Raw genomic sequence first — 10,222 nt, 5'->3', positions numbered from 1 at the left:
TAGTAGAGTATTCATAATGCATCTTCTGAGTTGGCCACTCAAAAGTTGATCAATAGGCATTTCCCACCCGAAAGGTGTTTGATGAAATGCCTGAGACAACTCTCCTAGGCTTTTAGTATACTTTGCCAAAGACATTTGTTGTTAAAGGTGCTAAGATAGCTAATAGACTTGTTAGTAATGATTGCTTTCATATTATTCAACCAAAGACATTTGATGTTTGAGATATGTTAGCAAATGAGCATTTATCTAGACATAGAGCTTGTTTAGAATTGTGTCTAGGCTTAAGGTTGATAGTTTGATTGATCATTTGTCATCCTTAGTTCGATACTTGATCACCCAAGGTCTAATCCCTATGCCCATGAGTTCTCTTTTCCCTTAGTCAAGAAAGTATCATTTTGTTATTGCTTTCTAGTATTAGTAGTAGTTTAAAACTCATCTAAATCATTGGTTGCACTTAGATTAAGTGAGTACTTGAATTCTCAGTGATTTGATATCCCTCAGAACTGGTTCGACAATCACTATACTACAACATTTATCTTAGGAGCCTTGAAAACTCCTAATGATTAGTGATGGCTTTGCCACCTATCAGAAATTATATAGTCCTAATGGATTAAATATTTTACTTCATCAATTAGTCGTAGTCAATCCGTATTTTAGTCCTCGCTGATTAGCATCAGAATTTGTTAATTATTGCTCGCTCCCTCATAGTGCAATAATTTAGTAAATTCATAAATTGAGATTAGTGGTTATAGAACAAATAGAGTATGTACTAAGGATTTTTAAGGTAGGCGTACAAGATGTCAAAGTTCACTTTCAAAGGTAATACTATATCACACTCAAATTCGTGCTGTTGCAGTAGTTGCAATTTTATTTGAATATCAGTTTGATAAATTTTTGCACTTGCCTCATCATCCGTGATAAATGTATGTAATAATGAGGGTGTCTATTCACAATATAAAATAATAACGAGGTCGTCGTTATCGCTCGACAGATATGTGGTGAGTTAAAGAAGAAAACGAAGTCTGATGTAAGACAAGTCCCACCTTTGCCCGATCCTTCTCTTCATATAATAGAAAGACGAAAACATTTTGTAAATTACATGTTGAGTTAACGTTTAAATTTTATACGAATCACAATAGATCAAATATACATATGACACATACGATAAATACCACAGATTCTAGCCACTGAGTAAACTTTTCTGTTTAGTTTCTGATTTTGAATTTGCTCAAAAAAAAAAAAAAAAAAAAAAAAGTTTCTGATTTTGAAGTCAAATGACACGTGCTAAGATGTCAATACAGCTGTGGTTACAAAACCAGAGGTCCAATATGCGAAAGAACCATGATGTATTGATATACCTCCGGTTTAAACTTTAAACTGCAGTCTACAGGCCTTGTGAGGCTCAACCTCAACAAAACCCAGCTGCACACCAATGCTACTCGGACGCAGCTTGGAACAGCTCGTCGTGTGAAGGAGGCTTGGGCTGGATCTGTTTGGAGCCTAACGGAGTAATGCGCTTTACAGGTTCAGCTCCACGACAATTTGTGGCATCTGCACTTGTGGCTGAAGCTCTTGCGCTCAAAAACAGCCATAGAAGAGGCTGTGACTTCCAGAATTCAAGACATGATCTGTTTCTCAGATTCTAAGTGTCTAATCTCTCTTATCACTGGAAACAAGTCTGTGATTGCTTTGAAAAGGATATTCCATGACATCGGCGTGTTGAGTGACTCCCTAAACTCTATCTCCTTTAAGTTTGTATCTCGCAGTTGTAATGTAGAAGCCGATCGGCTAGCAAAAGATGCTCTGTTTGAGCTTTCCCTTAACTCATCTGTTCTTGTAAACACTGGTTCTAGGGACTAATTATCTATGAAAAGTTTGACCAAAAAAAAAAACTGCAGTCTACAGATGTGACTGGTATGGTATATTAGAGAGATAAAAATCAAAGGGAGAAAGGGGATTATCACCCTTGAAGTTTTTGATTTCTTCCCAGTTTGTCACTCACAGGTCACAATGGAAAGTTAGGAATAAATTTCCACCTTTCTGCCGCTGGAAACAAATCAAAAGATAAATAAATTATTCATTATCAAACAAGAAAAAAAAGAGAGATGGCTTTGATTGTTTTTTTAATAATTTTTTTTTAAAAAAATCTTAAATTATTTAGTTTGTTTTAGTAGTGGAGGGTAAAATCCAACATATATATATATATATATATATATATATATATATAATCTGTGTTCTTACATTTTAGTTATCACAAGGAAAGAAAACGTATGTGAATATATTGTACTATTGTCCAAATTTATACATTATCGATCGTTTCCATTTTCTCTTTGCTTTTGTTCTTTTTATTTGATAGTTTTTATTTGTTTTGTTTACTTGGATCTATAGACCACATGGGAAATGAACTTTTGACTTCTGTCCAAGGCTTTATTATTTTCACAACGATGCAACTAAATTAGAAAAACAAAAGTAATTTGGGTGATGCTAAGATAATACAAAAATAGATATGATATTCCTAAATTTCCTTCTTTCGTTTTCAATATTTTCAAAAATTGTCTCTCCTCAAAAGATACAAAAATACGTTCCCTCATAAATAAGTAGAGACAAATAACTGTGCAATAATATTAATCATCTATAAAAATAAGGTTTGTTGCCACACATATAAGGGCCTCGGACTTACAGAAAAGAGCTTTTTCTCAATCACATAATTTTTTCCCTTTTTGAATAAAATTAAATGTATTTACGCAGATTAAAAACATATTTAAGTTTGGACTATGCATCCTTTTAGTTAATAATTTGGCGTTAGTAAATTTAAGAAATGTAATCAGTTTTTTACAATTTATAATTTACGTTTTTTATTAATATGGGATATCCCAGACTTATAAAATGATCGAACTAATCTACAAAAAGATGCAGCTCACAGCAAAAACTTTCTATTCGAATATGCAAATCAGCCATGATCGAAATTGACACATATCTGGATGGTCGCATATGAAACTAATAATTTCGCAATAAAAGAAAATTGTTCCCTAACATAGATCATCAAAAAAAAATTTAGTGTAAACCACCGTACCACTACCATTTTAACAAAAATTTACTATAATTGATTGATAAAAATTCAAACATGAGAATTTAAATTTTAAGTTAGTAATATAAATGAAAAAAGTTTTGAGTACACGTGGCATGAAACTATAGACTGAAAGAAATGTAGGATGAATAATAAAAATTGATATTATATGCTTAATATAAAGTTATAAACACACGTATAAATGGAGAAGCAAAAGGTCAGCTGAAGAAAGAGTTTGTTTCGACGTTCCCAAAAGTAAAAAGCTCGCATTCACACTTAGAAAAGTCCCAAAGAAGCATTAATTGCATTTGCTCTTTCTTCTTCTTCTTCTTCTTCTTCTTCTTCTTCAAGTCGTCACCTCCTAACAGTCACAAGTACTTTGCTCTGATCTCCTTTTACATTTCAGACTTTTCTTTTGTGTATTTCATTTTCAAACACTGTTTGAAGGGTTCAATCTGAACAAAAAAGATTCTTTATAAAAGCAAGGGTCTGTTAACACTTTCTTCTCTATATCTAATAAAGATTACCAATCTTGTTATTGCTTTATATTTACCAATCTTGTTATTGTTTCATTACTTTTATGTAACCGAAAAAACATTCGTATGTATTTCATAAAAATGGATATGGAATATTTTATGTGAACATTATCTACAATCTAAGGAACAAAACAAGTAAGCAGAAGAACAGTGAGTTACTGTGTTACTCGGGACCAATATATTCCCACACAAAGGTATATTTGGTCACTTGTTTTTGTACTCGGCTCGTTATCTACACAATCTATAATACTAGAATATCATATCTAGCTATTATGTGATTTAATTCCCAAAGGTGTTTTTTCTTGTCTTTGTCCGTTATAATATATAACAAGATCTGAAGCCTATTACATTGTTCCTGACAATACATGTTTATGTATAAATTAGTATTTCAAATAATTTGTTCTTAACCAAATATGGGGTTAAAACCTTGAAAAGTGTATATTCAGTTTCAAGTTTGAAATATATTTTTACAAAAAAAAGTTTGAAATGTATATATATATATATATATATATACGAAGACAGTAGTTGATTGGACTAGAGTCTTTAATCTTTCATGCCATTCTCGACGTGAATGAGTTCGAATTCACCTAAAGCTGGGCTTAAAGTGGTTTATACGTTCCCATCAGGATAAAAATACAAAAATGTCGTGGTTTAAAACAAGTAAAAATATTCCGTTTAATTTTTTGGCGGTATTCAGTTTATTAAACTAGAAAAACTTTCTCCTTTTGAATTTTACTTGGTAATTTTTTGAAATTAAATCTACTATTTTAATCTATGTTTCGAAAAAAATAAATAAAAAGTTTTGAGTTTCAAGTTTTGGTTTGTTGGTTTAATTGTTGACCTAAAAACTAAGTGGTAGTAGATTAGCTAAGTGGTAGTAGATTAGTGATAATTTATTGGAATTCGGTGTAAATTATCACTATTTAGTCAATTTAGATTTGTACGTTTTCGAACTAGTCTACTCTATAATAGCAAGTAAGTTCTTCTCTTCTCTTGACTGCTAACCAGATCAGCTGATACGACTTATAACTTATCAAAAGAAAAATTGTTGATATGAATTGGTTAGACTATGGTTTATTTAATTAATCAAGATGAAATGCCATCTTATCTTTAGAATGGCGTGGACATGTGTAGCCAAAGTTCTGGCTACAATAATTTAGCGTCGACGACTGCCTATACTGTGGACTGTGGTCAAGATTGATGTGATCCCAAAAGGGACCAAACATGTTTTCGTTTTTCTCATGATCTGTTTACCTCCATTGCTCTCTTAATTCCTTTGTTGTTTCTTTAGTCACTGACCCCATCCTCGTCCAGAGTTTTGTGGATGCATAGAGTTAAAACATTTTATCTGTACCTTTCCAATATATATTTTTGGCTAAGTCCTTGGTAGATATTATAAGTAATTGATGTTTGTTGGTATGTTATGCCGTATTTATGCTGACTTCCAACAGTAACAACCAAACTTAGTTCTAATGCCCTTTTCGTGGTTTCAATATAAATTATTTGGATTATAAATAAAACTAACAAAACCAGTCTCGAATATCATTGGCGATATATATATATATCAATAATAATTTCATATTTTGGTAAGAAGACATCACCGATGAATTGAATTATTGATTGTTTTTTTCGAATTACTAAAAAGTTCTGGATCGAAGGTTCATATATCTTTACAAAGAAATACTATAAACTATATTAGGTGATCCAAGAATTTTATCCATATGCCAACTATAAGTTGGTGAATTAATTGAGCTTCATATGTGATTTGCACCCTCATTTCTCCAACAATTAGGCATGTGAAGTTCTTAAAACGTCTGTAATAGCTCCTGGTTCAGCAAATATAATCTATAATTATCATCTAAACTTATCACATTATGATGGTAGGGTATATATGTGCAGAGGACTCTCATGCAGTTTTAGATAGGCACTAAGTTATAATCAATATTTTTTTCCTTTTTTACTTCAGGCGACAGTGGTCAGGAATCCTGACCCAGGATACCACTGGATGATAAAAGGTAACTTCCTGTCCTTTCTTAAAATTTTACTTAGTAAAAGAGTGTCTCTTTTTTTTCCATCTCAAACTTCTTTTATTCAAATATATATTATATTAAAGACAATAACAGAAAGTTGATAAAATAACATAATATAAAAAAAAATTTTAAAAAATGTCTGAAAATCACATCTAAATCATTAGAAAACATGATTTTACGGATATAATTTCAAGAGAAATCAATAAGGAAATTTATACCAAAATTATGTTAGATTTTACAAATATATAATACCAAAATGATCTTATTCCGAGTTTTTTATCAATCAAAGTGTTTTTCCGCATTACAACGGGCTGCAATCACATTGACTATTACATTAGTCGATCCATATAAATTAAAGTCATTACATGAGAATAGTATTTAAATTTTAACATTTAATTAATGAAGTCAATATGTTTATTTTTTGTAAATTTTAAAAAATTTCAGCACTGATTTAAACTCTAATCAAGAATTTTGTATGTTTTTTTGTTATTTTGGACCTAGGCATTTTTATATAATTTTAGACATCCACTGAATTCAGTTCAAGCATATAAACATTTAAGAAAAAAATCAATATCCGACTGAACCTAAGGAAATTATCTAAAAATATAGGTCAAATAATAACAAACTGTAAATCTTTTAAAACTTATCATTACATCCCAATGTATTCATGTGGTCAGCGAATATGAATCTATGTTTTACAGTTTAATTAAATACTGAAAAATAATCTATGATACTGCACTTTTTTTTTGTAGATTAGTATGGATCATTCAATAGATTCAAGTTATTCTCGAGTTAATTAACATAAAAAAATAAGAGCACATGACTTGAATAAATAAGTGTACACAGTTTGAAAAATAAAATCTAATGAGAATTTAATATTAAATTGTTGCTGGTTGATTTTTTTAGTTAAACTGTAAACTACTAAAAGTAGATTTGAGCTATTTTGATTAGTTGATTACGAGAAAAAATCATTTTGATCTTTCTCACAAAAAGATCATTATGATTTAAATAGTTTGGATTTTAGGTGAAAAAGTCCAGAGCTATGAAAGAAATAGGTTGGGTAACATGCAACACGCTCGTTGCATCGTAGACCAACCTCTAGTTGAAGGTAGGTGGGCCCGATAGTGTCCAACTCTTCGTAGGCTTCTTATGTGGTCCGTGTATTTCTTGGGTCCCACATCGCACCTTACCGACCTAAACACCGTATCCCTTAACCGGACTCTAACCGGACATCGGGACCGGATCTCCTTAGATTGCTTTTTCACCTTATCGACTAATTTGGCGGCGCCATGTACTCTGCGTTTCTTTTTTTTCCTTTTTCTGGTATTCGGAAAATAAACTTTGCTTTTTGACAGCTCCCTCACATTCGTAATGGTTAATAACTTTAATCTTTAAAAAAGAAAAGAATTTGGGTAGATTTTAAAAACGTTTTTTTATTCTGTCTTGCTTTCAATTTCTAACCTCAAAATTTTGAAACTCATCTTTAATAATGACACGTTGGAACAATTTAGGGATGATTGGTTGGGGCTGTAGATGCTCTGGATAGCCAAAATTTAATCTACAGCTATATATGTCAACCAATCGAGCTTTGCTTTCATTAAAAAACTCACAGCAAAAAAATCTCTGCAAAATCAAAATATGACTGTAGAGAGCTTTATTTCCAGAGCAAAAAATTAGTGCTTTAGAAATCTACCGCAAAGAAAGCTACAGCAAATAAATCTAGAGATTAAATTATACAGCAAAAAATATAAAGTTACAGCACTTACCAATCATCCCCTATATATTCTTTTTGTTAATGATTTATCTTTTCCATTCTCATAACATTTTAAATTTTTTTTTATGTCAAGTACTTTAATGTTGGGTCAAGCTGCTCCACAATAGTTATAACAATTGTTGGCTATTATAATTGTTTTTTCAACACTACTGTGGATGATTTAAACAACGAAAGAATATGATATTTTGGCACTAGTTTGATTTTTGGTGAGGGATCTGGGTTCCCTGCAAAAAAATATTTTATAATTTCAAATATAAAATTTTTTGCTATCTAAAAAAAGAACTTTAAAATTTCAAATTTTTATTTGTATTTTGGTCCCTACAATTACACATCACATTTATAATTCATAAATATTTTTTTGCTTATTATTTTAATTCTTATAAAAATTATATCTCATAAATATTTTAAGTTTTGTTTACAAAATTTAAGTTTGCACATAAAATTAAATAAAATTTTAAAAGAAGATTTAAAATATTTAAAATTAGATTTAGATAACAAAAATATACTAAAGAAACTTAACAAAAACACTTTAAAAAAATTACATGAAGACATAACTATCACACAAATTTAAATATTACAACAACACTAATAATCAGGTAAGTTTGATCCGGAACCTTCAAAATTTTTAAATATTTTACAATTTATTTTTTTGTAATTGAAGATAGTTGTTGTTGTTGTTGTTGATGATGTTTTTTTCGTACAATTCTTTCTTGTTCATATTGAATAGTATTAATATAATCGATAAAATTTAGTCTTTTAGCAATATTTTATGTTTCTCTTTACTTTCTTGTTATGATCTAATGTATTTACAAGTATTAATATCTTCTGATTTCAACAATTTTTATCTCTAATCTACAAATTAAAAATGAGGAGAGCTATTTTTACTTCGAAATGCACTAATAGATCATATATGCATTACGAAAATCACTTTATGGAATACTATGGTATTTTGTTTGAAGTTTAATATTAATTAAGTTATTTTGTTTAAAATTTTATATTTTAATATAATATTTTATTAATTAATATTGTTGTAATATGTTTATATATGTGCTAGTTATTTACAAAAATTCTAAGAATTTAAATTAGTTATGATAAATATAAGTATCATATTATAAAATACAAATAGTTTTGAAGTTAAATTTGAAGTTTTGCTTTTGTAGAATAACACCTTTAAACTTCAAATATAAAGTTTTGGAAACTTCGAAATAAAATTTATTTTTGGAGATGTTCTTAGAGCATCTCTAATTTTTAGTCTAAAATAAATTTTTTTAAAAAATATTATAATAATACTTTATTTTTTATTCTATAATATAATAAAAAATAAGTTTAAACTTGTTTATTTTTGTACGTCATTTTGTTTTTCACTTTAAAATAAAATACTATTAGAAAACAATAACTTTATTATAATATTATTATAAAATAAATTATTGGAGATTGTTTTACGAAAAATAAAAAAAACAATAAATGTTTACAAATAGAAAGTTAACAGTTTGCTGGTATAGTGGCATACGCATTATGCAAACGAGTGATGCACGCTAACACCACCCTTTTGATACCCACTTCTTGTTTTATTTTCTTTTCTGACTTTAAAGTTTACCTATTAAATACATAATTTTAAACTTATCATGTAAAATATTTATATCCTAGGGAATGATTAACTCCAGTCTGTTGGCCGGGGTTCTTAACTCATAAATTGACACTTTTTTGTTTTTGTTTTTTTTTGTTTTTACACTTTTCGGCTAAGAGACGGTTCTTAAGGCATGTTTATTGGGGAGTTCTTAGGGTAAGGTTCTTAGCGTAATATAAGAATCGTTTCTTAATTTTTAACTAAGAAAAACTAAGAACCGTCTCTTAAAACTCTTATTTAAGAGACGGTTCTTAGTTTTTTTTTGATAACTCTAGTATCTGGGCAACCACATTCTCAACTATCTCCCCGAAAGGGATCCAGCGCCCCAACGGAAGGGATGTTAAATCCGTTGTGGCCAAGGTTTGAATCCGGGTGGCGGACAGTACAACTGTAACTCCTTTACCACCAAGCTACGAGCGTTTAGTTGTTAATCTTGGTCTTAGCATCCTTGCCACGTTATAAAGAAAAGATAATGCATAATCCACTTTAACAAGAATAGAAGCAGTTGAGTTGCGGTCCAAAAGTTAAAGTCCAAATGGCGGAGACCGTAAGTTTATGTCAAGATTCAGATTTAAAAGTAGCTCCCGTGAGGGTTGTTAGACCGAGTCCACTATCTTACATAGTGTGCATATATTCATAGCTCTTAACTCACTATACAACTATAAATTAACTATTAATTGGTTGATAAAATATACATACATTGTCACACAAAAGTGATCAGTGTAACAAACTGATTTAACGTGGTCCAATTCTTGAAAAGTTCATCTTATAAATTTAGCCAGGGACAACAAATTCGAGTTATTATATTTTAATGCTACAAATAGTAAAATAATTAACTTTTGTTTCCATGACGCAAGTATGGGGGATTTGGTTATAATTTTCCTATCCCCTATATATTATTTGTGAAACATTACGATTTTTTTTTGTAGCCACGTGTCATCACTAGGATGATTCTTAGAATTATTAGAGAAATATGTTGGTCCATCTAATTATATTATAAGATTTTTATTAAACTAACCATAAATTCATTATTAATGTCATTTATTATTTCCTTAAATAAAGATTACGGAATTGCCTAATGTGACTAAAGTATATATGACAATTAATGATTTTGAATAATAAAGATCTGATAAAAAAATAATGTATCTTCTATCAAATTTGTTTAATTTTAAACTATTAAAATAATTT

The sequence above is a fragment of the Brassica oleracea genome, chromosome C6 (assembly GCF_000695525.1).
Source record: "Brassica oleracea var. oleracea cultivar TO1000 chromosome C6, BOL, whole genome shotgun sequence".
Taxonomy (NCBI): Eukaryota; Viridiplantae; Streptophyta; class Magnoliopsida; order Brassicales; family Brassicaceae; genus Brassica; species Brassica oleracea.
Note: the sequence above shows the minus strand (reverse complement) of the source record.